The sequence below is a fragment of the Pleurodeles waltl genome, chromosome 7 (genome assembly GCF_031143425.1).
Source record: "Pleurodeles waltl isolate 20211129_DDA chromosome 7, aPleWal1.hap1.20221129, whole genome shotgun sequence".
Taxonomy (NCBI): domain Eukaryota; kingdom Metazoa; phylum Chordata; class Amphibia; order Caudata; family Salamandridae; genus Pleurodeles; species Pleurodeles waltl.
This window is the reverse complement of record NC_090446.1, coordinates 870,362,181-870,387,539: the sequence shown is the minus strand read 5'-3', so window position 1 is coordinate 870,387,539 and position 25,359 is coordinate 870,362,181.

Sequence of the window (25,359 nt, the reverse complement as noted above, 5' to 3'; positions counted from 1 at the left end):
TTTGGCCAGAGTCTGGGGCCCCCCCTGGGATCACTTGAGGCCCCCTAGGGGGCCCCGCCCCCCAGTTTGAAGACCTCTGGCGTAGAGTGAGGTGGACTGAAGTACAATGAGTAGGATTGGATTAGCGTGGGGTATATTGGAGAAGCGTGTGGTAGATTGAGGTGGAGTGGGTTGGGTTGGATTGGATTGGGGTGTGGTAATGAGGATTAGATTGATAAGGAATGCATTGAGGTGGGTGAATTGGATTAGTGAGGAGTGAGATGGATTGAGCGGGGTGAATTACATTTGAGTAGGATGGACTGTAGTGGGGTGGAGAGGAATGGAGTGAGGTGGGTTGGATTGAGGGGGTGGAGTGGATTGGGGTGATTTGGATTGGATGGAATGGAGTGAATTAGATTGTGGTGGTATGGATTGGTTTGGGTGGGGTGAATTGGATTGGAGCGGGGTGGATTGGATTGGAACGGGATGGATTGGACTGGAATGGGATGGATTGGACTGGAATGGGATGAATTGGATTGGAGTGGGATGGATTAGATTGTGTGGAGTGCAGTGGATTGGATTGGTGTGAAGTGGGGTGGATTGGATTGGAGTGGGGGGATTAAGGTGGTGTGGGATGGATTGGATTGGAGTGGGTTTAATTACGGTGAACTGGGTTGGACTGGGGTGGATTAAGGTTGATTGGATTGGAGTGGGATGGACTTGGGTGAGGTGAGTGGATTGGGTTAGATTGGATTTGGATGGACGGGATTGGAATGGGGTGGGCTGGATTAAAGTGGGGGTGGGATGGACTGAAATGGGTTGGATTAGAGTGGGGTGGGGTTGGTTGGAATGTGGTGGTTTGGAGTGGGGTGGATTGGATTGAAGTGGGGTGGGTTGGCCTGCAGTAGAAAGGGTTGGACTGTATTGGGGTGAGTTGGACTGGAATGGGTTGGATTGTGGTGAATTGGAGTGGGGTAGGTTGGATTGGATTGGAGCGGGATAGATTGGATTGAATTGGTTTGGATTGGGGTAGACTGGATTGGTGTAGGGTGGACTGTGGTGGATTGGAATGGGGTGAATTGGGATGGAGTGGGCGGAATTGGGATGGATTGGATTAGGGAGAGGTGGACTGGTTTGGAGTGGGCGGTCTGGAGTAGGGCGGACTGGAGTAGGGAAGATTGTTTTGGATTGGAGTGACTGGATTGGATTGGAGTGTGGCAGACTGTTTTGGATAGGAGTGGGTCAGATTGTTTTGGTTTGCAGTGGAGCATATTGGAGTGGAGCCGATTGTTTTGGATTGGAGTGGGTGCAGATTGGTTTGGGGCATACTGTTTGGATTGGAGTGGGGCAGACTGGAGTGGTGCAGATTATTATGAATTGGAGTTGGACAGATCGTTTTGGATTAGAATTGGCCGATTATTGAGGATTGGAGTGGGGCAGATTCTTTTGTGTTGGAGTGGGGCAGATTATTTTGGATTGGAGGGGGGCTGATTGGAGTGCGGAGGATTCTTTTGTATGGGTGTGGGGCATATTGTTTTGGACTGGAGTGGGGCTGACTGTTTTGAATTGGAGTGGGCACATTGGAGTAGGGCACATTGCTTTGGAATGGAGTGGGCTGATTGTTTTGGATTGGATTGGGATAGATTGCTTCGGATTGCACTGGCAGATTGTTTTGGAATTAATTGGGGCAGGTTGGAGTAGTGAAGTTGTTTTGGTTTGTACTGGGACCGATTGGAGCGGGCAGATTGTTTTGGAATGTAGTGGGACAGATGTTTTGGATTGTAGTAGGGCAGACTGGAGTGAGGCATACTGTTTTGAATTTGAGTGGGGCTGATCGTTTGGGACTAGAGTGAGGCAGACTGTTTTGAAATGGAGTAGCAAAGATTGCTTTGGATTGGAGTGGGACAGATTGGAGTGGGACCGGTTGTTTTGGCTTGGAGTGGGGCAGATTGTTTTAGATTGGGGTGGGGCTGGTAGGAGTGGGGTGGGTTGAAGTGGGGTGGATTGGGGTGAGGTGGACTGGATTGGAATGACATAGGTTGGATTGAAGTGGGCAGATTGGATTGGAGTAGGGGGATAACAGTGGGGCAGATTGTTTTGGAATGGAGCACATTGTTTTGGATTGGAGTGGGGCTGATTGCATTGGGGAAGAATGCTTTAGATTAAAGGGGCATAGATTGTTTTGGGTTGGAGTGGGTCAGTTTGCTTTGAATTGGAATGAGGCAGATTGGAGTGGGCAGATTCTTTATAATTGCAGTGGGCACACTGGAGTGGGGCAGATTAAAGTGAGGTGGATTGGAGTATGGCAGATTGGAGTGTGGTGGATCATGTTGAGGTGGACTGAATTGGAGTGGGTTGGATGGAGTGGGGCGGATTGGATTGGGTTGTTGTGGAGAGTTGGGGTGGGGCAGATTGTTGTTTCATAATGGAGTGGGTAGATTGTTTTTTATTGCAGTGGGGCAGATTGGAGTGGTTAAGGTTGTTTTAGATTAGAGTGGGACAGATTGTTTTGGATTGAGTGGGGCAGATTGGAGTGGGGCACACAGTTTTATATTGGAGTGGGCCAGGTTGTTTTGAACTCAAGTGGAGCTGATTGTTTTGGGTTGGAGTGGGCAGATTGTTTTGGATTGCAGTGGGGCAGATTGGAGTGGGGCAAATTGTTTTGTAATGGAGTGGGGCTGATTGTTTTGGATTGGAGGGGGCTGATTGGAGAGGGGCAGGCTGCATTAGATTGCAGTGTCAGATTATTTGGACTGGAGTGGGGCAGGTTGGAGTGGGGCTGATTGTTTTGGTTTGTATGGGGACAGATTGTTTTGGATTGAAGTAAGACAGACTTTTCAAATTGTAGTGGGGCAGACTGGAGTGGGGCATGTTGTTTTGGATTGGAGTGGGGCAAATGGGGGGGGGGGACAAGATGGTGGCTGTGTGAACTCATCTGTTGCCAGCCCCCTGACCAGGCTTGAACACCGTAGTGGCAGAGATTATCCCCCCAGAGTATGGATATTCTGGCACCCCTCTGTGTCGAGGTGAATTGGCAGCAGTTAGGACGACCAACTTGGAAACTCACTGCGGCTCCCGGGGCTTCCCTCTCTGTTCTGTCCCTTAGGGCCACCCACTAGCTAACCAGGAAGCGAGGCCAGCGCACTACTTCCCGGCTGTACGTGATCATTCCCAAGCCCGCGAGAGGAGTGAAGGCTCGTGGGCTGGCTACACTGGAAAACGATGGATTGTGCCACTCCACCATAGCTCCATGAGGCAGGAAGGAGGAAGAACATCTATCCCATGTCGGTGGAGGCGGTAGCGGCGGTAGAAATAAGTCTGGCATGCAAGATTCTTCATGAGGCCCCCCTGACAAACAGAATCAGCTGCCAGTAGTGTCGAGCAGTGCAATGAGGTCAGTGAGAAGACTTTACAGAACTCTCTGCTTGATGACTTAGAGGGGAGCTTCAGGGGGACTGGAGAAGGGACAGATATCGCCATTATTCCATGGAGGACATGCACAAGCAGAGAATGAGCTCAAAGGGGTGATCAGCAAGACGGAGCCACCTGATGTGGTTGTGGAAACGAGAAAGGACGCTGTAAAGGAGAAAGATAAGGATATTGGGGATGCCCCAGGGCACCCTCCAAATGTAATGAGTGGAACACTTCTCCACCCAGACTGGGGTAACCAGGATAAGCGACCCCCAGACGAACACTAACTGATCTTGGTACAAAAGTGGGGTCAGAAATAGAGCCTGGGGAAAAGTTTTTTTCCCTTTCGGACGTATCAAGCTGGTCGGGTGGAGGATGAAGTGTCAGACTCGGTTCAATCCAGTAATGAAGATGGTCAGCATACCCCAAATCCAGTTTCCCAATCCAGAGGCTAGTCAGTACCAGCAGAGTCAGGAAGAAAAACGGACGGGAGGGTGATTCCGCTGGTACGGGTGCTTCTGGGGGAAAGAACTTGCTCTGGGATTACTCTAGAAGTGCTGCTTCGGGGTCTCCAGACTCAGGTAGTAAACCAGAAAGTGTGCTGGAAGGTGAAGTCTCAGAGGGCGTCTCATTAGGGGCAATCTATCAAAGTATTATGGCGCACAGACATGAAACCTGAACTGGGAGCAGGAAGACCTAAGCTGCTTGCAACAAAATGCAGTTAGCTATTCAGGCGGTTGCCAAATCTTGCGCTGAATTTGCTGAGCAGATCGGGGAGACAGAAACCTGCATCTCTAATATAGAAGATAATCTAACAACCCAGAAGCAAGTCTCTAACTCATTAAGAGCACAAGTAGAAGATACACAATGGAAACTTGAAGAGTTTGAGAATAGACTGATATGCAACAATCTTAGGCCCTCAATACAACCCTGGCAGTTGGTGTTAAAGCAGCGGTAATACAGCCAACAGGCCGGAGGTAAAAAATGGGATTACGACCGTGGCGGAAAATGGCAACATAGACAGCCACTTTAACACTCCGACTGCCATGGTGGTACAAACAAACAGCGCGGCGGACACCGCCAACAGACAGGCGGGAGACAATGTACCGCCCACCCTAACACAACACGCCTATCCGCCACCTTTTCTGGGGCAGAACCAACGCGAATAAAAACACGGTGGAAACAGTACACAGAATGAAAAACACTCACCTCTCCACACCCCACGAGAAACCAGGACACCATGGAGCCCGAATTGCAGAGACTGCCGGCGATGGTCTTCCTGCTCCTCTATCAGGAGCTCCAACAATGGCAGCGACGACCATGGTGAGTACTGCACCTACAACACAGGGGAGGGGGGGGGAAAAGAGAGTGACACACACACGCAATACCCCCACCCCCACCCTCACCCACAACACCATACACACAAATACATGCTGCAACATCACATATACGCCCCCTAACCCCCTGGAAGAACTCAAGGACAAAAGGAAATTATTTGAATGAATGTAATCATGTGAAATATCATTATCAAAATGCAAAATCCAGTATATACAATTATGTACACCAAATACACAAGTCCGGATAGTGCACTAATCATTGTCCGTGGACCACTGGGCCCAAAATGCATGGGCGAGGCCCACACTAGATACCTGACTCCAAATGGAGAGAACACTGGAGGAGCATCACATAGAAAATATACAGGCACCTCAGTGGCAGTGGGAGGGGGGGCACCTCAGCCTGATGAACGCACAACGCCACTGCTCCACGAGGGGGCTCCATGCCCACAGTTTGGTCCTGGGGAGTGCACAGCCACAGTCTCTCAAGTCTTTCCAGTGGGTGGTTTGCCCACTGCTTTATCCTGGGGAGTGAAAAGCCACAGTCTCTTAAGTCTTTCCAGTGGGTGGTTTGCCCACTGCTTTAATCTGGGGAGTGCAAAGCCACAGAGTGCTTCATCCTGCTAAGGACTGAGGTAGTGGATGTATCTCTCCACTGGTTCTGGAGGGGCCTGGTGCCCAGAGTGCTTGATCCTGCCAAGGACTGAGGTACTGGATGTATCTCTCCACTGGTTCTGGAGGGGGCCTGGTGTCCAGAGTGCTTCATCCTGCCAAGGACTGAGGTAGTGGATGTATCTCTCCACTGGTTCTGGAGGGGGCTTGGTGCCCAGAGTGCTCCACGTGCAGTGTGGCCAGAACAATACATTCACCTGGGTGTGTGTGCCACGAGATTGCCGAGGTACAGGTAGCATGATACGCCATGGAGGCAGAGACATACCACACACTGCTGCGGCTTCGCATTCCCTATGTAGGTGACAACTGTGATGACAGTGATGCTTCATGGAAGCTGCCCAGGGATCCTGGAACTCACCACCAGCCTCGGACGACTGACCACTGGGGATGGTAGCCATGTCAGCGGTGGTGCCACTGTCTGAGGACGTCACGGGCCGCTGGTGGTGCTTGCGGCGGTGTCAGTCGCTGCAGTACTTGAGGCGGTGTCAGTCTCGGCGGGGCTTGCGGCGGGGTCTGTGCCCGCGGTCCTTGCAGCGGGGTCTGTGGCGGCAGTGCTGGCTGCGGGGTCTGTGGTGGTGGTGCTGGCGGTGGGGTCTGTGGCGGTGGTGATGGCTGCGGGGTCTGTGGCGGCGGTGCTGGCGGCAGGGTCTGTGGCGGTGCAGGTGGCGGTGTTCTCCGCCGTACAAGTTGGTGTCGATGTGGACAGAAGGTGTCACACTGGTCCCTCAGTCGGTGCCAGCATGCCCTCTCCTGACCTGCCCTTCAGTTTTTGGCCCTTCCCCACCTTTGATGGTGGCGCAGCTGTCTTGCCACTATCCCCTTCAGTTTTCCCTGACCCCTTGGTGGCAGGTGTTTTCGGCTTCTCCCTCCCGGATGTGGGCACCTTTTGCACCTTGGCAGGTGGCAGAATGTCCTTACCCTCGCTCTGTGGCACACTGGCAGCCCTGATGGTTGGCGCACTCCATGATCCCACAGTTGCTGGCACCACTGTGCCTGGGGATGTGGTGGCGGGGGTGCTGGGCTGGGACCTGGAAAGCCTAGCCCCAGGGGAAGGACGGGAGAGAGGTGTAGGGAAGAGGTCAATGTTAGCCAGGAAAAGGTTTTTAGACACGCTGGAACGGGTAGATGGATGGGGTTTGGGAGTGGAGGTAGAGGTAGTGGTTGTAGGAGGTGTACATCTGCCGAATTTGGGTGAAGGTGCATGGGCTGGAGGCTGTTGTGAGGTGGATGGCTGTTGGGTGGGTTTGTGCCTGCGTTTGTGTACTTTGGGAGAAGGGCTCACAGACACACTGGGAGAGGACACTGGGGATGTGTGCATGGTAGTGGGGGTGGTGAGTGCACGTGAGCGGTGTGTGGTGATGGGTGTGCTGGTGATGGAGGTAGTGGCTGAGGATGTAGTGCATGCAGGTGTGAGTGGAGACAAGACAGGGAGGGAGGAGGGAGATGTGGAGAAGGGGGACACAGTGGAGGCAGTGGATGTTGGTATGTGTGCATGGGTATCATGCTTGTGTGAGTGCCTGTGAGATGTGTGGTGCTTATGTTTGCCTGAGCCACTCTTGTGTGTTGATGTGTGTGCATGCTGGTCTGATGGTGTGCTTGGGATAGGCTGAGGTACAGGGGATTGGGTATGGGTGGAGGAAGTTGGAGGGGGGAGGCTGGACACAGGGACAATGGCTGCCATCAGTGCTGAGGCCAGAGCCTGAAATGCTCTCTGTTGGGCTGCCTGGCCAGAATGAATGCCCTCCAGGTGTGCATTTGTTTGTTGCAAATGCCTCTCAACACCCTGCATGGCATTCACAATGGTAGACTGCCCAACAGTGAGGGATCTCAGGAGGTCAATAGCCTCCTCACTGAGGGCAGCAGGGCTGACTGGGGCAGGGCCTGAGGTGCCTGGGGTGACGGAGATGCCCAACCTCCTGGGTGAGCGGGCACGGGACACACCCTGAGGGGCTGCTGGGAGGGCGGTGCTGGTGGGGGGGTGGCGGCTGTACCTGTTGATGCAGTGGGCACAGAGGTGCCCGCCACCACAAGGGAGCTCCCATCAGAGGAGGAGTCGCTGTCACTGGTCTCTGCTCCTGTCCCCGCCGTGGAGCTCCCCTCGCCCTCCGTCCCACTGGTGGCTTCAGACTCCATTGTTTCGCCCTCCAGGGCCAAGTGGGATGCAGCTCCCTCCTGCTCCGGTGCCAATGCTCCTCCGCCTGATGATGCTATTGCACACAAGAACAGGGAGACCACAAAAAGGGGGGGAAGACAGGAGAAAGACATGTTCAGTGCATGCAACACCACTACCGTTGGCGGACACAACAGACACAGCAGCCCTCTGCACTAAGCCATGCACTTATAGTTCCTAGATTAATCACATGCCCATGGGGTACAAGGCCTAAGCCCGATTGCTGCACACCTGGAAGTCACAGGAGCCTGACTAGTTGTAGATGGCACTAACCCCTAGTGGGGTTGAGGTGCCACAGAGTCTGCCTCACAAGGGACCTTGCCTACCAAGATCGCCCTGTCCTAGGGGAACCCACTGCCCACCACCCCCACCCAGACACCTCGTAATGCGCGCAGAGTCAGTTGAATGAGAGTGTACTCACCCCCTTGTGGCTGCTGTGATGCCCTCAAGCGCCCATCCAACTATGGATACGCCTCCGCCAGGATCCGGACCATCAGGGGGGTCATGGTGCGATGGGCACCCCTCCCACGTTGGGAGGCCATCCCCAGCTGGGCCTCGGCTGTCTTCTTGTTCCAGCGGTGCAGGTCCTCCCATCTTTTACGGCAGTGGGTGCTCCGTCTGTGGTGGACCCCCAGGGTCCGGACGTCCTTGGCGATGGCACGCCAAATAGCCTTCTTCTGGTGGGTGCTGACCTAGAGGAATAGTACAGGGGGAAAGGAAAATCATTACCTGTCCGGACCGTCATACTCATTGACCCATGTTCCCACCCTTGCCCTGACGAACATACACTCACCGTCCGCACATGCAGGCCTCAGCCACCCCTCCATTTATCTTCCATCCACACCACTCCAAACAGGCATTGTCCATGCAGCATGCTCACAGTGTACTCACCTGTTTGTCTGGAGGACCGTACAGTTGTGTGTACTGGGGGAGGACCCCATCCACTAGTTTTTCCAACTCCTCCAAAGTGAAGGCAGGGGCCCTTTCCCCAGACACATGAGCCATCGTCGCTTCCAGACACAGGTCAAAGCAGCAATTGCAGTGTAGGTCCTCTCCTGTTGGTCAGGTACCAAGTGAGTGAACAGACAGAAAATGGCAGTCACGTCTGCGGCGGTGCATACCGTCACTACCGGCGTACATCGTCATTGGCTCCTCGGACCTATAGGGTCCCATGTTAACCAATGCTGGATTGCACCGCGGTCTTCGACCGCCCACCGCAACAGTGTACACCGCCAGCGCAGTTACCTCATATCCCCTTGTCCCACCTTACAGGTCAGGCAGTCGCCATTTCAGGGGGCCACATGGCATTAATATTAACTGCGTCACACCAATGGAGCCTTGAATACACACAGTTACAGGCACATTGCGGATTAATAAATGTGTGCAAATGACATTTTGTGAAACCTCAGTGTTGGCTGACTCTGCTCGCTGTTCTCCTCCATAGGGCACGTCTGCTGGGGCAGGTGGTGAGATGGCGGCATCCTCTGGTGTACAGACCGCTGGTGGACCTGTCGACAATGGAAGAGAGACACATAATAGTCACCTACAGACTTGATCATGCAACAATCCATGAACTGTGTGCCCAGTTAGAACCAGACCTGATGTTAGCTATCCACCATCCCACAGGAATCCCCCCTCTAGTGCAGGTCCCGTCAGTACTCCATTTCCTGGCAAGTGGTTCCTTTCAAACAACAGTGGCCATTGCATCAGAGATGTACCAGCCAATGTTCTCTAACGTGTTGTCCAGAGTGTTGTCTGCCTTGCTGAAACACATGCACAGCTACATCGTGTTCCCTCAGGTGGAGGATTTGCCCACAGTGAAAGGTGACTTCTATGCTCTGGGACATATCCCCAACATCATTGGTGCCATTGATGGGACACATGTGGCCTTGGTACCCCCCGCAGGAGTGAACAGGTGTACAGAAACCGGAAGAGCTAACATTCTATGAATGTGCAGATGGTGTGTTTGGCCGACCAGTACATCTCCCAGGTGAATGACAAATTTCCTGGCTCAGTGCATGACGCTTGCATATTGAGGAATAGCAGCATCCCTTATGTGATGGGGCAACTCCAGAGGCACCGTGTGTGGCTAATAGGTGAGGACAAGGACCCTATACAGTGTGAATAGGTGTCTGGGTATGGGGTTGTCTCTACGGGTTAGTCTGTGTCTAACAGTTGTCCCTCCATATTTGCAGGTGACTCTGGTTACCCCAACCTGTCATGGCTACTGACCCCAGTGAGAAATCCCAGGACAAGGGCAGAGGAACGCTACAATTAGGCACATGGGCGAACTAGGAGGGTGATTGAACGCACCTCCGGCCTCCTGAAGGCTAGAATCCGGTGCCTCCATATGACAGGTGGTTCTCTCTACTACTCACCAAAGAAGGTTTGCCAGATCATCGTGGCCTGCTGTATGCTGCACAACCTGGCTTTGCGACGCCAGATGCCTTTTCTGCAGGAGGATGGGCCAGCTGGTGGTCTTGTGGCAGCTGTGGAGCCTGTGGACAGTGAAGAAGAGGAGGCAGAAGAAGAGGATATCGGCAACAGGAACAATATAATCATACAATACTTCCAGTGAGACACAGGTAAGAAGATGACACTGCCTCCCATATCTCATACTATTATTGGAGCTAGCATGAGTCTGTCATTTTCGCTCAGTGTATGGACCCTGACTTGTCACTTTGCCTTTCCATTTCACAGATGTGGGTCTCACTTTGTGCCCTCTGCTATATTTCCTCCTGGCCCACAACTGTGTTACATTGGTATGTGCACATGTAAATTGACATTGCTATATTCCATAGTTATTGCAATTACACGTTTGTGAAAGCACAGACTGACTCCAGATTGTTTTGTAATTGAAGTGTGTTTATTTCTGTGCAAATAAGTGGAGGGGGTTGTAAAATGGGCAGGGGGATGGTAGAGGAATGTCAATGGCAGAGCCCAGCCTATTTGTTTTACAGGTGCATTGTCCAAAGGGGCATAGGAAGTGGAGCAATGGCAGTTGAAGGATGGACAGGGTGACAAAGTGGGACAGAAGGGTGACATTCAAGGGGGTCTAATTTCCTGGTGGGGGTCTTGGCAATGTTCTCTGTCTTGTTCCTGGATCTCAGGGACCATTTTGCGGGGTGGTTCTCCATCTGCAGGGGGTGGGGTGCTGGTGTCGTGTTCCTGTGGCGGTGCCTCCTATCCACTAGCGCCGGCGGAGGTGGAGGGCGGTTTATCGTCCAGGCTAGTGTCAGGGGCCCCTTGTTGTGCCACAGTGTCCCTCCTGGTGTTGACAAGGTCTTGCAGCACCCCTGCAATGGTGACCAGGGTGTTGTTTATGGACTTCAGGTCCTCCCTGATCCCCAGCTAGTGTTCCTCCTGCAGCCGCTGGGTCTCCTGAAACTTGGCCAGTACCGTTGCCGTTGTCTCCTGGGAATGATGGTAAGCTCCCATGATGTTGGAGAGGGCCTCGTGGAGAGTGGGTTCCCTGGGCCTGCCCTCCCCCTGTCGCACAGCAGTCCTCCCAGTTTCCCTGTTTTCCTGAGCCTCTGTCCCCTGAACCGTGTGCCCACTGCCACTGCCCACAGGTCCCTGATTTTCTTGGGTTGGTGGGTTTGCCTGGGTTCCCTGCAGTGGTGGGCACACTGCTGATTAGTGTGTCCTGGGGACAGAGGAATGGGCCCACTGGGTGGGTGCTGTGCTGGTGGTTCCTGAGGGGGGATGCTCTGTGGTGGCTTGTGCTAGTGTCAGGGGAAGCAACTGTCCTGAGGTCCCTGATGGGCTGGGCTGGTCATCTTGATCCAGTTGTGCAGAGCTGCTGTCATCACTGTGGGTCTCTTCTGTGGGGGGACTGGATATGTCTGGTACCTCCTGTCCGGTGACATTGGGTTGGGGTCCTGCAGGGGTGTAAAGGCATGATTATTGCATCTGTATGTGCCATTGTGTGCAATGGGTGAGTGACCCTGTACTCCAGTGCTTGCATTCTTGTCCTGGTCCTTGTGTGATATTTGGTTTGGGGTATGTGTGGGTATCTGTAGTGGACATGCTTTGGTGATGGGTGTCCATGCTTTGGTGTTGCATGCAGGGCTTGGTATTGGGATGGGTGGGTTGTGATAGTGAGGCATATGTGAGATGTTGGAGTGATGGGGTTGAGGGTGAGTGAGGGAGTATGTGATGGCATGCAGGTAGGGGGGGGTGAGGCAGTAAAGATTTGACTTACCAGAGTCCAGTCCTCCTGCTACTCCTGCGAGGCCCTCAGGATGCAGTATTGCCAAGACATGCTCCTCTCATGTTGTTAGTTGTGGGGGAGGAGGTGGGGATCCGTACAGCAATCTGGTGTCTGGAGACCACGGAATGCACCTTCCTCCGTAGGTGGTTCCACCTCTTCCTTGGTGTCATCCCTACTTCTTGGATGCTGTCCCACTGCGTTGACCCTGTCGACAATTCTGCGCCATAGCTCCATCTTCCTTGCAATGGAGGTGTGCTGCACCTGTGATTCGAATAGCTGTGGCTCCACCCGGACGATTTCCTCCACCATGACCCTAAGCTCCTCCTCAGAGAACCTGGGGTGTCATTGAGGTGCCATGATGTGGTGTGGGTGATGTGTGAGGTGGTGTGTGTTGTGATGTGGGAGGGGATGTGTTGGTGTGTGTTATTTGAGGTGCGTGGATGTTGTGTAAGTGATGGTGTTGTGTGTCTGTGGATGCTGGTTTTGTTTATGGTGGTGTCTCTCTCGGGCGTGGTTTCAGAAATCTGGTAGTAAGGGTTTGAGGGTGATGTGGGTGTGTGCTTTATATTGGATTGGGTGTGTGGGTGTGGTGTGTGTATGTGTGTCAGGTGTGTGCATTTTGAATTGTCCAATGTGGTTGTGTTTGGTAAATGTGCGTGTATTTTGAGCGTGGCGGTGTGAACCGCCAATAGAATACCGCGGTTGAAAGACCGCTGCGTGGATTCGTGGGTTGTGATAGTGTGGGCATATTCCTGTTGGCGTGGCAGTGGAGGTTTTGTTATTGCCAGTTTATCACTGACCTTTGGTGTGGCGGACTTGTGTGGGTGTCTGGATTATGGTGGATTCTGAGCTGTGGGTCATAATAGCTGTAGCGGAATTCCGTGGCCGCAGCGGTATGTTGGCGGTCTTCTGCACGGCGGTAAGCGCCATTTACCGCCAGGGTTGCAATGAGGGCCTTAGTGTTTTAGGTGTCATGGAAGGGGTTCAGCGGTCTGATACCTGGCAGTTTGTGGTGGAGCTGTTTAAGGAGGCTTCTCCTGAACTCTTGCAATGATCCTGGGAGAATGAAATTCAAAGAGTGCATAGATTCCCCTTTGTACAGAGGTCTAGTGCGGGTCGTGTAACAGATAAACCTAGAGCTATACTTATTTACTTGGGTAACTTTTTGCTGCAACAATCCCTGTATGACCTGAGCTGACCAGACCAGAAGAGATCTGCTAAGGGGCAGGAATGTTTTGTCAGACCAACCTTTTGTCAAATAACTGTTGAAAAGAGGTAGCAGTTGCATCAGTTGATCCCGACCTTTCAGGAGAAGGGCGCTCAAGCATTCTTACTTAATCCAGCCAAACTTAAAGTTATAGCAAAAGACTGCTCTTAATTTTTTACATCTGAAAACAAGGCCAAAGTATTTTTGGGAAGTCTAAAGTCAGACTGACAATGGCTTTAATATGTTAAAATTCTATTTGATCTATAACAAAGGGTTGCTGATGGGGGGAGAGGGGCAGGGAACCCATCAAGTTCTCAAAGAGGGGGGTTATGGACCTAATGGGGAAATGAATGCAAAAGAGCTCTTTCGAGCTTGTCTCAGGGGGCCTGCATCCCATCATGAATGGATCCCCACAATCCCTGTGCCCTTGGGTTTGGACTAAGGAGTAGGATGGGGGCGTTGGGTGTAGGGTTTGGGAGGGGAGGGTTGGGGCCTGGGGTCAGTGTAGGGATTTGGGTATTGGGGAAGGTGCTGAAAGGTAAAAAAGCCAGTTCACAAATCTATTCAGACAGGCCAGGGTTTTTCGGAACAGTAGGGATGTGCAAAAAAGAGTGGGGGGGGAGGAATAATCAGTGGTGGCTGAAAGTTGAAATTTAATTTTGAAAGGTATTTGATAATAAAAGTACATTACAAGTTACATGATGATAGGGGATAAGCTCCGAATCTGCACAATTAATATTTGCGGTCTCGACGATAGGGAGAAGAGGCAACATACCAGATTAGGGTTTAAGGCTACGCGCCCAGACATTGTATGTATCCAGGAAATTTACATCACTTGGGGGAGGCACCAGATACTTAAGGCGCTGGGCTTCTCGCTATTAGCTTGCTCTGAGCAGGGGATTACCTCTAGAGGGGTAGCAATCCTTGCCAAAAGTTCTCTTTGTGCATCTGGGAACTCATCTGTAGACAAATTAGGTTGATGGGCTAATGTTGAATGCAGAATGGGGTCGGCTCGGTTCACGCTTTGCACTATCTATCGGTTGAATATAGATGAACCCGCGATCTGGGATGCACTTAATAGCCTGTTGTCCCAGTTGCCCCTGCCGCTGATAGTATGTGGGGAATTCAATTTTGCCTTTGGGAGTTAACGACCAGCTTCTCGGAGACCAAGTCTATGTGGGGCAAAAGCCAAGAATGTTTAGAGCTTTGGGCCAACTAGTGGCTGACCAGGGGCTGGTGGATATTTGGGCAAGCCAAAAGGACCCGGACCCGGGGTTTACTTTTTATTCTGTACCACATAACAAGCTGGCCCGGCTGGACTATTTTTTCATGTCCCTCTCCAGAGCAGTGGGAACCAACATAGAAAAATTCCACCCGAGTTCTATCGGACCATAACCACTTGGTATTGGACATCCCAGCAATTATGCAGGCCCCACTGAATGTTCACATTCAGTAGGAAACTTTTGATGGAAGAGGTGTACGATGAGCATATGCGTTCCTGGCTGAAGGAGTTTCTGGCGATTAATAGAGAAACCACTTCTCTGGAAGTTATGTGGGATGCTCTGAAGGCATGTGTAAGGGGATAGACTTTAAGTCTGGGCTTGCATCAGCAAAAGAAGAAGCAAATAGAGTTGTTGCATCTTTATAGGGAGTTGGCCATGGCAGAGGAAAAGCTAGCTAGGGAGTTGTTGGAAGAACATGTCACTGGTGAGACTCATGCACAAATAGCAAAATTCAAGCAAAGGTTAATCAAGGTTTCAAAGTGTAAATCACACAGAAGTACCAGGTATATAGGGCACAATGTTATGAATATGGGAAATCCACTTTTGTAACTCACAATGCGGATCAGGCAAAAAGAGGTGAGGGGGTTGATAACTGCAATCAAAGATCCCAATGGCCATGTCATAGAAGAGCTGCAAGGGATTGTCAGGACTTTCCAAGACTATTGTCAAGAGCTTTACTCAGAGGAGGTGGGTTCTTCAACTGTGGGCTTAGCGGAGTATCTTCAGGGGACAGACAGGGGTAGGTTGAGTGAGGAAGACTGGGAGCAGCTGGACTCACCTATTACATCTGATTAAATACTTGCAGCAATGGGCTCCTTGGAGCTGGGGAAAGCAGCAGTCCCCGATTCAGTACAGCTGGAATTTGTATTAAAAAAATTCCCAAAATTACAACGGGATATGCTTTAACTATTCTGCAAGGCTCAACAAGGTGCCGCCCCGGCTTCTTGCGGCTCGGCAAATTTTGGGGGTTATTCTAACTTTGGAGGAGTGTTAATCCGTCCCAAAAGTGACGGTAAAGTGACGGATATACCACCAGCCGTATTACGAGTTCCATAGGATATAATGGACTCGTAATACGTCTGGTGGTAAATCCGTCACTTTTCCGTCACTTTTGGGACGGATTAACACCTCCTCCAAAGTTAGAATAACCCCCATAGTTATTTTCAGGAAGAAAGATAAATCATCCTGGTGCCCCCAGGTCTTATCAGCCTATATACCTATTGAATGCATATGGGAAGATCTATGCAAAGGTTCTTGCCTCTAGACTGTGTGTTATTATTTCCACTCTACTATCAGATAGACAACACAGATTTATTCCAGGTAGAGAAACAATTGATCATATTAGGAAGGTGATCACATTATTTGTTGTAGATGCAGTTCATGAAATCACACTGGGCTTGATTTTACTGGACACAGAGAAAGCGTTTGATCGGGTTACATGGCCACTCCTGCAGTCAGTGAAGAAGCTTAAGGGCTTTGCGGATTGATATATAGGGGTAATTAAGACATTATATAAGAACCCGACAGCCAGGTTACGTATTGCTGGTATGGAGTCAGAGGAAATACATATTGCAAGAGGAACGAGGTCCTTGCTCATCTTCGCTCTTTGCCCTTTACATTGAATTTTTCATTGCCAAATTAGAACAGACCCAGGACATTTAACCTGTAATTCAGCATTCTATACAATATAAGGTATTTGCAAATGCTGATGACGTGGCAGTAGTCCCCACTGATTCGGTGGCTGCCATAACAGAAATTGAATCCCTTGCTGAGAAGTTCGGGGAATATTCAGGGTATAAATTAAATGCTGCCAAGACTCAGCTTATCTCTATAGCTACAGAGGGTTCAGGGGATCAGCGGGTTCTGAAGGCTGCCTATAAAGTGTGGAGCCAGGTCAAGCAGAGACTAGCACTCTAGAAGGTCAATCACTATACACCTACCTCTGCATCGAACGCCATACCTGGTATTTTTCAAGGCTCTGCTATGAATAAGTGGAGACAGAACAGGTTGACTATGATAGGGGATCTACTTTATGATGTTCCGATTCGCCCCTTTTCAGGTCTGCAGGAACATTATGATTTAACGAAAGGAGACTTCTTCAAATATTTACAAATTCAAGACTTTTTATGTAAGAATTCTAAAGTGTGGAAGGATATGGCTAAGAGCCCTCTTATTGAGTCGGTTAGGCTTAGCCAGAAGATTGGAAATATATATGATATGTTAATTCTGATGCAGGTGGATGACCTAGAAACGCAGAATACTAAATGGGCTGCTAGACGTGGTAAGACCCAGGTGATAATTCAGAATTTGCTGTCTGTCTGTGATAAGGTCTTACTCACTGCCAGTTTGAGAACCCAGCACTTTAAGACTATCTTTGATTTATACTATACAACTGTAAAGCTGGCTAAGTGTGGAGAAGACGCAGCAGGCAGATGCAGGCGTTGAGGTTATTAACTGGATGGTATTGAACATATTTTTTTCGCCTGTCCTAAACTGGAATCCCTCCTGCAGTCTATTGCAGGATTTTTTAGTGTCATCTCAGGCAACCATTGCAGATAGATTCCCAGATGCTGCTGCTAGGTCTGGAAGATGTCAAGGGATGCCCAACCCGTAGCTAAGGAATATGCTGCGCTGATATTCATCTTGATGGCAGTAACACATCTGTGCATTGCTTCTGAGTGGTTAAAACCTGATTCCCCAACTTTTTTTATATGTCAGTCTAGATTCTTGACATCATATAGTATGGAGTTAAGTCTATATAGACTTAAGGGTCTTAGAAGTCGCCGCCGGAGCGCAGCGACGTGGTAACTAGTGGGCAGGTAGTTAGCAGCAGAATAGCAGCCTGGCTGGGGAGCATGGCTTGCTTCTAATGATCACGCCCTTTTTCTTTTTGGAAGGACTCTGTTCAGGCACACAAGGCCTCAGAACTGACCACATTTTATGAATGAATTTACTTACTCAGGTTCGCAGGGAATAGCTTATAACCCTCTCTCTTTCGTCTGTGGTTATGCTCTGCAAGAATTATTGAAGTACCTTAATTTGGCTTTGACTATGCCCGGATGTAAACTTTTGTTTTCCCTTTACTTCTAGTGTAATTGGCTATGATCTGTCTTGTGATCTATGTATATATACCTACGAATAAACTGGCGAAAAATCAATAAAGATATTTTAAAAAGGGGTGGGGCAGATGGTTTTGGATTAAAGTGGGCCAGATGGTTTTGGAATGGAGTAGGGCAGATTGTTTTAGATTGGAGTGGGGCACACTGGCGAGAGGCAGATTGGAGTGGGTGGATTGAAGTGGGGTGGATTGAGGTGAGGTGAGGTGGACTGGATTGGAGTGAGGTGGATTGGATTGGAGAGGGGGTTGGATTGGATTGGGGGTATTGGAGTAGGCAGGTTGTTTTAGATTAGAGTGGGGCAGATTGTTTTGGACTGGAGTGGGGCAGAATGTTTTGGACTGGAGTGGGGCAGATTGGAGTGGGGCAGACTGCTTTATATTAGAGTGGGCTTGATTGTTTTGGATTGGAGTCGGGCAGACTGGAGTGGGGCACATTGCTTTGGATTGGAGAGGGAAAATTGTTTTTGATTGGAGTGGGGCGGATTGGAGTGCAGCAGATTGCTTTGGAATGGAGTGGGGCTGGTTGTTTTGGGTTGGAGTGGAGCGAATTGGAGAGAGGCAGATTGCTTTGAATTGCAGTGGCAGATTGCTTTGGACTGGAGTGGGGCAGATTGTTTTGGACTGGAGTGGGGCAGATTGGAGTGGGGCAGACTGCTTTATATTAGAGTGGGCTTGATTGTTTTGGATTGGAGTCGGGCAGACTGGAGTGGGGCACATTGCTTTGGATTGGAGTGGGAAAATTGTTTTTGATTGGAGTGGGGCAGATTGGAGTGCAGCAGATTACTTTGGAATGGAGTGGGGCTGGTTGTTTTGGGTTGGTGTGGAGCGAATTGGAGAGAGGAAGATTGCTTTGAATTGCAGTGGCAGATTGCTTTGGACTGGAGTGGGGCAGATTGGACTGGGGCTGATTGTTTTGGTTTGTACTGGGACAGATTGGAGTGGGTCAGATTGTTTTGGATTGAAGTGGGGCAGATTGTTCAGATTGTAGTGGAGCATACTGGACTGGGGCATACTGTTTTGGATTGAAGTGGGACAGATGAGTTTGGATTGAAGTAGGGCAGACAGTTTTGGAATGGAGTATGGCAGATTGTTTCAGACTGGAGTGGGGCAGATTGAAGTGGGGCGGATTGGGGTGAGGTGGACTGGATTTCAGTAGGGTGGATGCGATTGGAGTGTGGGGATTGGATTGGATTGGAGTGGTGGAATTGGAATGGGAAAGATTGTTTAGGATTGGACCGGGCAGATTGTTTTGTAATGGAGTGGGAGAGAGTGTTTTATATTACAGAGTGGTAGATTGCTTTGGATTGTAGTGGGCAGATTGGAGTGGGACAGATTATTTTGGATTGACGTGGGGCACATTGGAGTGGGGCAGATTGTTTTGGATTACAGTGGGGAAAATTGTTTTGGATTGGACTGTGGCAGGCTGGAGTGGGGCAGATTGTTTTGGATTGGAGTTGGCAGATTGTTTTGGATAGGAGTGGGCAGATTGGGTTGGGACAGGCTGTTCTGGTTTGTACTGGGACAGATCGGACTGGAGTAGATGATATTGATTTGTAGTGGGGCAGATTGTTTTAGATTGGAGTGGGGTAGATTGTTTTGGATTGACTGGGGCAGATTGTCTTAGATTGAGGTGGGGCAGATTGGAGTGGGGCAGATTGTTTTGGATTGGAGTGGGACAGGTTGGAGACAGGCAGATTGATTTGAATTGGAGTGTGCAGATTGTTTTGGATTGGAGTGGGGCAGGTTGGATTGGGGCAGATTTTCTTGGTTTGTACTAGGGCAGATTGTAGTGGGGCAGATTGTATTGGATTGGAGTGGGGCAGATTGTTTTGGATTGTAGTGGGGAAAATTGTTTGGATTGTGGTCGGGCAGACTGGAGTGGGTCTTATATTTGTTTGGTTTGGACTGGGGCATGTTGGTCGGATTTACATGGGGCAGACTGTTTTGGAATGGAGTAGGCAGATTATTTTGGATTGGAGTGGGACGGATTGGAGTTGGGCAGATTGTTTTAGATTGGAGTGGGGCAGGATGTTTTGGATTGGAGTGGGGCAGATTGGAGTGGAGGAGAGTGTTGTAGGGCAGATTGGAATAGCGTGGAGTAGGGTGGATCATGGTGAGGTGGACTGGATTGGAGTGGGGTGGACTGGAGTGGGACAGATTGTTTTGTATTGGTGTGAGCAGATTGTTTTGGACTGAAATAGGGTTTATTGTTTAGGACTGGAGTGGGGTAGATTGCTTTGGATTACAGTGGCAGATTGTTTTGGATTGAAATGGGGCAGATTATTTAGGACTGGAGTGGGACAACTGTTTTGGATTGGAGTGGTGCAAATTATTTTGGTTTGAAGTGGAACCGATTGGAGTGGAGCAGATTGGTTAGATTATAAGGGATTGAGTGGGGCAGATCGTTTTAGATTGGAATGGGGGTAGATTGCTGTAGAGTGGAGTGGGGCAGATTGTTTTGTATTGTACTGGGGAAGACTGTTTTGGATTGGTGTAGGGTTGATTGGATTGGGGCAGATTGTTTTGGAATGGAGTGGGGCAGATTGGAGCTGGGGCATTGCTTTGGATTGGATTGGGCAAATTGTTTTGGATTGGAGTGGGGCTGATAGTTTTGGGTTGGAGTGGGACAGATTGTTGTGGATTGCAGTGGCAGATTGTTTTGGAGTGAAGTGGGGCAGGTTGGAGTGGGGTAGATTGTTTTGGTTTGTACTGGGACAGTTTGAAATAGGGCTGATTGTTTTGTATTGTGTGGGACAGATTGTTTTTGACTGGAGTGGCACAGTGGAATGGGGCAGATTGGAGTGGGGTGAATCGTGGTGTGGTGGACTGGATTGGAGTGTGGCAGTTTGTTGTTGCAGATGGGAGTGGGACAATTGTTTTTTATTGGCCTGGGGCAAATTGGAGTAGGTCAGGATGTTTTAGATTAGAGTGGGGCAGGTTGGTTTGGATTGGAGCGGGGCAGAATGTTTTGGATTGGAATGGGGCAGACTGGTATATATTGGAGTTGGGCTGATTGTTTTGGATTGGATTGGAGTGTGGCAGACTGGAGTGCAGCATATTGCTCTGGACTGGAAAAAAAGATTGTTGTGGTTTGGAGTGGGGCAGATTGTTTTGGATTGCTGTATTGGAGTGGGGCAGTTTTTTGGTGTTGGAGTGGGACAGATTGTTCTGGATTGGAGGTGGGCAGATTATGGCGGTCATTCCAACCGTGGCGGGCGGCCGTAGCCGCCCGCCATGCGGTTACCTCCGAATGACCGCACCGCGGTCAAAAGACCGCGGCGGCCATTCTGGCTTTACCGCCGCGGTCAGAATGGCCCTGGAAGCACCACCAGCCTGTTGGCGGTGCTTCCGCGGTCCCCGGCCCTGGCAGTCATGGACCGCCAGGGTCGGAATGACCCCCTATGTGTTGGGCAGATTATGTGTGAAAGTATAATTTTGAATTTACATATCAGAAGGAAACAATGTTGCTTTGCAATATTTAGACCAAGATTGTTTTGAAATGGACTGGTGCACATTGTCTTGGATTGAAGTGAGGCAGCTTGGAGAGGGGTAGATTGTTTTGGATTGGAGTGGGACAGGTTGGAGAGAGGCATATTGATTTGATTTGGGGTGTGCAGATTGTTTTGGATTGGAATGGGGCAGATTGATTGGGACAGATTTTCTTGGTTTGTACTAGGGCAGATTGTAGTGGGGCAGATTGTATTGGATTGTAGTGGGGCAGATTTTTTGGATTGTAGTGGGTCAGATTGTTTGAATTGTAGTGGGACGGACTGGAGTGGGGCATATTTGCTTGGTTTGGAGTGGGGCAGGTTGTTAGATTGACATGGGGCAGACTATTTTGGAATGGAGTGCAGGCAGATTATTTTTGGATTGGAGTGGGACAAATTGGAGTTGGGCAGATTGTTTAGACTGGAGTGGGGCATGGATGTTTTGGATTGGAGTGGGGCAGGTTGGAGTGGAGTGGATTGTAGTAGGGCAGATTTGAGTAGGGTGGATCGTAGTGAGGTTGACTGGATTGGAATGGGGTGGATTGGAGTGGGACATATTATTTTGTATTGGTGTGGGCAGATTGTTTTGGACTGGTATAGGGCTTATTGTTTTGGACTGGAGTGGGGCAGATTGCTTTGGATTGCAGTGGCGGACTGTTTTGGATTGAAGTGGGGCAGATTATTTAGGACTGGAGTGGGACAGACTGTTTTGGATTGGAGTTGGGCAGATTCTTTTGGTTTGAAGTGGGGCAGATTGGAGTGGGGCAGATTGTTTTGGATTGGACTGGGTACAGATTGATTTGGGGCAGACTGGAGTAGGGCAGATTATAAGTGATTGGAGAGGGGCAGATTGTTTTGTGTTGTACTGGGGAAGATTATTTTGGATTGGACTGGGGCAGATTGGAGTGGGGAACATTGCTTTGGTTTGGAGTGGACAGATTATTTTGAATTGGAGTGGGTCTGATTGTTTTGGATTGGAGTGGGATAGATTGTTTTGGATTGCAGTGTCGGATTGTTTTGGAGAGGGGTGGGGCAGATTGTTTTGCATTGGTATGGGGCAGATTGTTTTGGACTGGAATAGGGTTTATTGTTTTGGACTGGAGTGGGGCAGATTGTGTTGGACTGCAGTGGCAGATTATTTTGGATTGAAGTGGGGCAGATTATGTTGGATTGGAGAGGGACAGACTGTTTTGAATTGGAGTGGGGCAGATTATTTTAGTGGGGAGATTGGAGTGGAGTAGATTGTTTTGGATTGGAGTAGGTGCAGATTGGTTGGGGAGCAGATTGTTTTGGATTTGAGTGGGGCAGACTGGAGTGAGGCACATTATAAGGGATTATAGTGGGGCAGATCGTATTGGATTGGAAGAGAGCAGATTGTTTTGTATTGTACTGGGGAAGATTGTTTTGTATTGGAGTGGGGCAGATTGTTTTGGTTTGCAGTGGGGCAGATTGTTTTGTATTGGTGTGTGGCAGATTGTCTTGGACTGGAGTGGGTCTAATTGTTTTGGATTGGAGTGGGGCAGACTGGAGTGGGGCACATTGCTTTGGATTGGAGTTGGCAGATTGTTTTTGGATTGGAGTAAAGGTGATTGTTTTAGATTAGAGTAGAACAGATTGTTTTGGATTGCAGTGGCAGATTGTTGTGGAGTGAAGTGGGGGAGGTTAGAGTGGGGCAGGTTGTTTTGGTTTGTACTGGAACAGATTGGAGTAGGGCAGATTGTTTTGTATTGATATGGGGCAGATTGTTTTCGACTGGAGTGGCACAGTGGAGTGAGGCAGATTGGAGTGGGGTGGAACGTGGTGAGGTGGACTGGATTGGACCGCAGCAGATTGTTGTTTAAGATTGGAGTGGGCAGATTGTTTTTTTTTGCTGTGGGTCAAATTGGAGTGAGGCAGGTTGTTTTAGATTAAAGTGGAACAGGTTGGTTTGAATTGGAGTGGGGCAGAATGTTTTGGATTGGGGTGGGGCAGAGTGGAGTGGGGCAAACTGTAATATATTGGAGGGGGGCAGATTGTTTTGGATTGGAGTGGGGTGGATGTTTTTGGATTGGATTGGATTGGATTGGAGTGGGGAAGATGGTTTTGGATTGGGGTGGGGCAGAATTTTGTGGAGGGGTGTGGTGCAGATTGTTTTGGATTGCTGTTTTGGAGAGGGGAGGTTTTCTGGGTTGGAGTGGGGCAGATTGTATTGGATTGGAGAGGGAGCAGATTGGAGTGGGGTGGCTTGGGAGGACTGAAGTGTGGTGGACTGGAGTGGGGTGGGTTGGGACATCCTGTATGATTATGTGTTAAGGTATAATTTCGAATTTACACATAAGAAGGAAACAATATTGCTTTGCAAAATTTAGAACAAGATAAAAGTTATCTTTTGAGAACAGCGCCCATGAGCAAAAACAAACCATAAGTGCAAAGTGAAAAAAGAAGACTTGGCAACATAAAAAGTCAACTATAGAAAATACATCTTTTCATTTTTTTTTTGTTCTGCTGGGCATGGTTTTGCCAGTCATGCACCTTCAGTTTTCAGGGCACTAGAAGTTAAGAAAAAAATCAAGAGGTTCCAAGTGAGAAAAGAAGACTTGGCAAAATGTAAAAAAAGTTAACTATAGAAAATACAACTTCACAATTTTGTTTCTCCTGCAGAGCACGTTTTTGCTAGCCATGTGCCTTCTGTTTGCAGGGCAGAAGAAGTTAAAAGAAAATAGTACCTCAATCAGGTCGGGAGCAGCGGACGGCACTGATTAAGTTGACTCAATCAGTGATTAGTCCCTGCTCCACGGATCAGAACGGAGAAGATGATATGGCCTCCAGTGACAAATTACAAGGCTGTAAATTACAGTGCCAAGCAAGCCAACAAATGGTAAGCCACGGGTGGGCTCCAAACACTTTTCTAACTGCAGCAGCATCTGGCTAGCGATACGCATAAGCTACTGCAGGCTCGACCCAAAAAAGGCATACATACACCCATTATTAAAGAAACAAAGCCTGGATCCATATGACCCAAACCACTACAGACCAATTATAAATGTATATTTCCTGGGCAAACTGCGAGAAAGAGCAGCATTCACCTAGATGTCATAAATCATTAAATTTAACTCTATACTTTCTGACTTCCAAATCGGGTTCCATACAGAAAAAGGCACGCAATCTGCCCTCATTGCCATCTGGGATGACCTTAAAACACAGTAGACCGGAATGGGGTTGCAGCACTACCTCTCTTGGACCTTTCAGCTTTCTTTGACACATTTGATCATGACACTCTAATCCAACGACTCTCCGAAGTTGGCAGAGAGGAGACTGCTCTCGACTGCATCACATCCTACCTTCAAAGCAGAATAAATGTCACCCATACTCTCCCTTTCTCATCCAAAACATACTTCACAAAAGCAGGGGTCTCTCAAGGCTCTATCATCTCACCCATGCTTTTCTGCATCTACATAAAGTCATTACCTGCAATGATCAATGAATTTCAGCTCACTTGCTACAACTACGCAGATGACACAGAAATACATCTTAAAATTGAAAGCCTGAACGACATTGGAAACTTAAAAATCTTCACTTGCCTCTGAGCCGTTGATCAGTGGATGACATGGAATCATCTCAAACCATTTCTGTGCGTATTTATCCATACATTGTTTTCTGGCCATTTTATCTGTATTTATCCAAATTTATTGTGTGTTGTGTGAATAAATAAAGCAGTAACTTGTATATTTCCAAATGTTTTTAACCAATAAATGTGCACTCCTACTTTGATGTCTGGTCGGTTTTAGCACATTTATCAGGCCAATATAATAAAACTATGAAGCAACAAGAGAACATTTGTGTATTACAAGCTTATGTTAATATATGCAGTTATATAAGGAAATGTAATATGTATTTTAACTCCGCATGCTCTCCATCTGCATGACTATTTGTTGGGAATTCATGAACAACAAAAAGGAGAGTCACTAAAAAGATGCTCAATTGTATGCATTTTTCCCCTTTTAAAAATAATAACATACTGCAAACACGTTATTTTCTGTCTGTATTTATCTGTGAAAACGGAAAACTGGGAGGCTTAGGCTTAATTATGACGTAGTTTGACATGATGATTTGGGATCACCTTCTAAAGTATCTAAGGAAGTAAGAGATCTTGGAATTATCATGGACTCTAAGCTATTAATGAATGCCCAAGTGGATACGTTAGCAAGCTCTAGCTTCATTTCTATTAAAGCTCTTCAATGCATCTTCCCCCACCTAGGACTTTCACACAAGGTCCAAGCTAGTATCTCTCTTGTACTGTGTAAAGTTGATTATGCCAATGGCCTCTATCATGGATCAATTTTATCAACTATGAAAAGACTGCAAAAAATTCAGAACTCTGCTGCCAGACTATTCCTACTTGTAAAGCCACAAGCTCACATCTCCCCTGCCTTGAGGGCCCTTCATTGGCTACCGCTTGCCAGAAGATCCAGCTTCAAGCTGTTTTGTATTACCCACTAAACAAT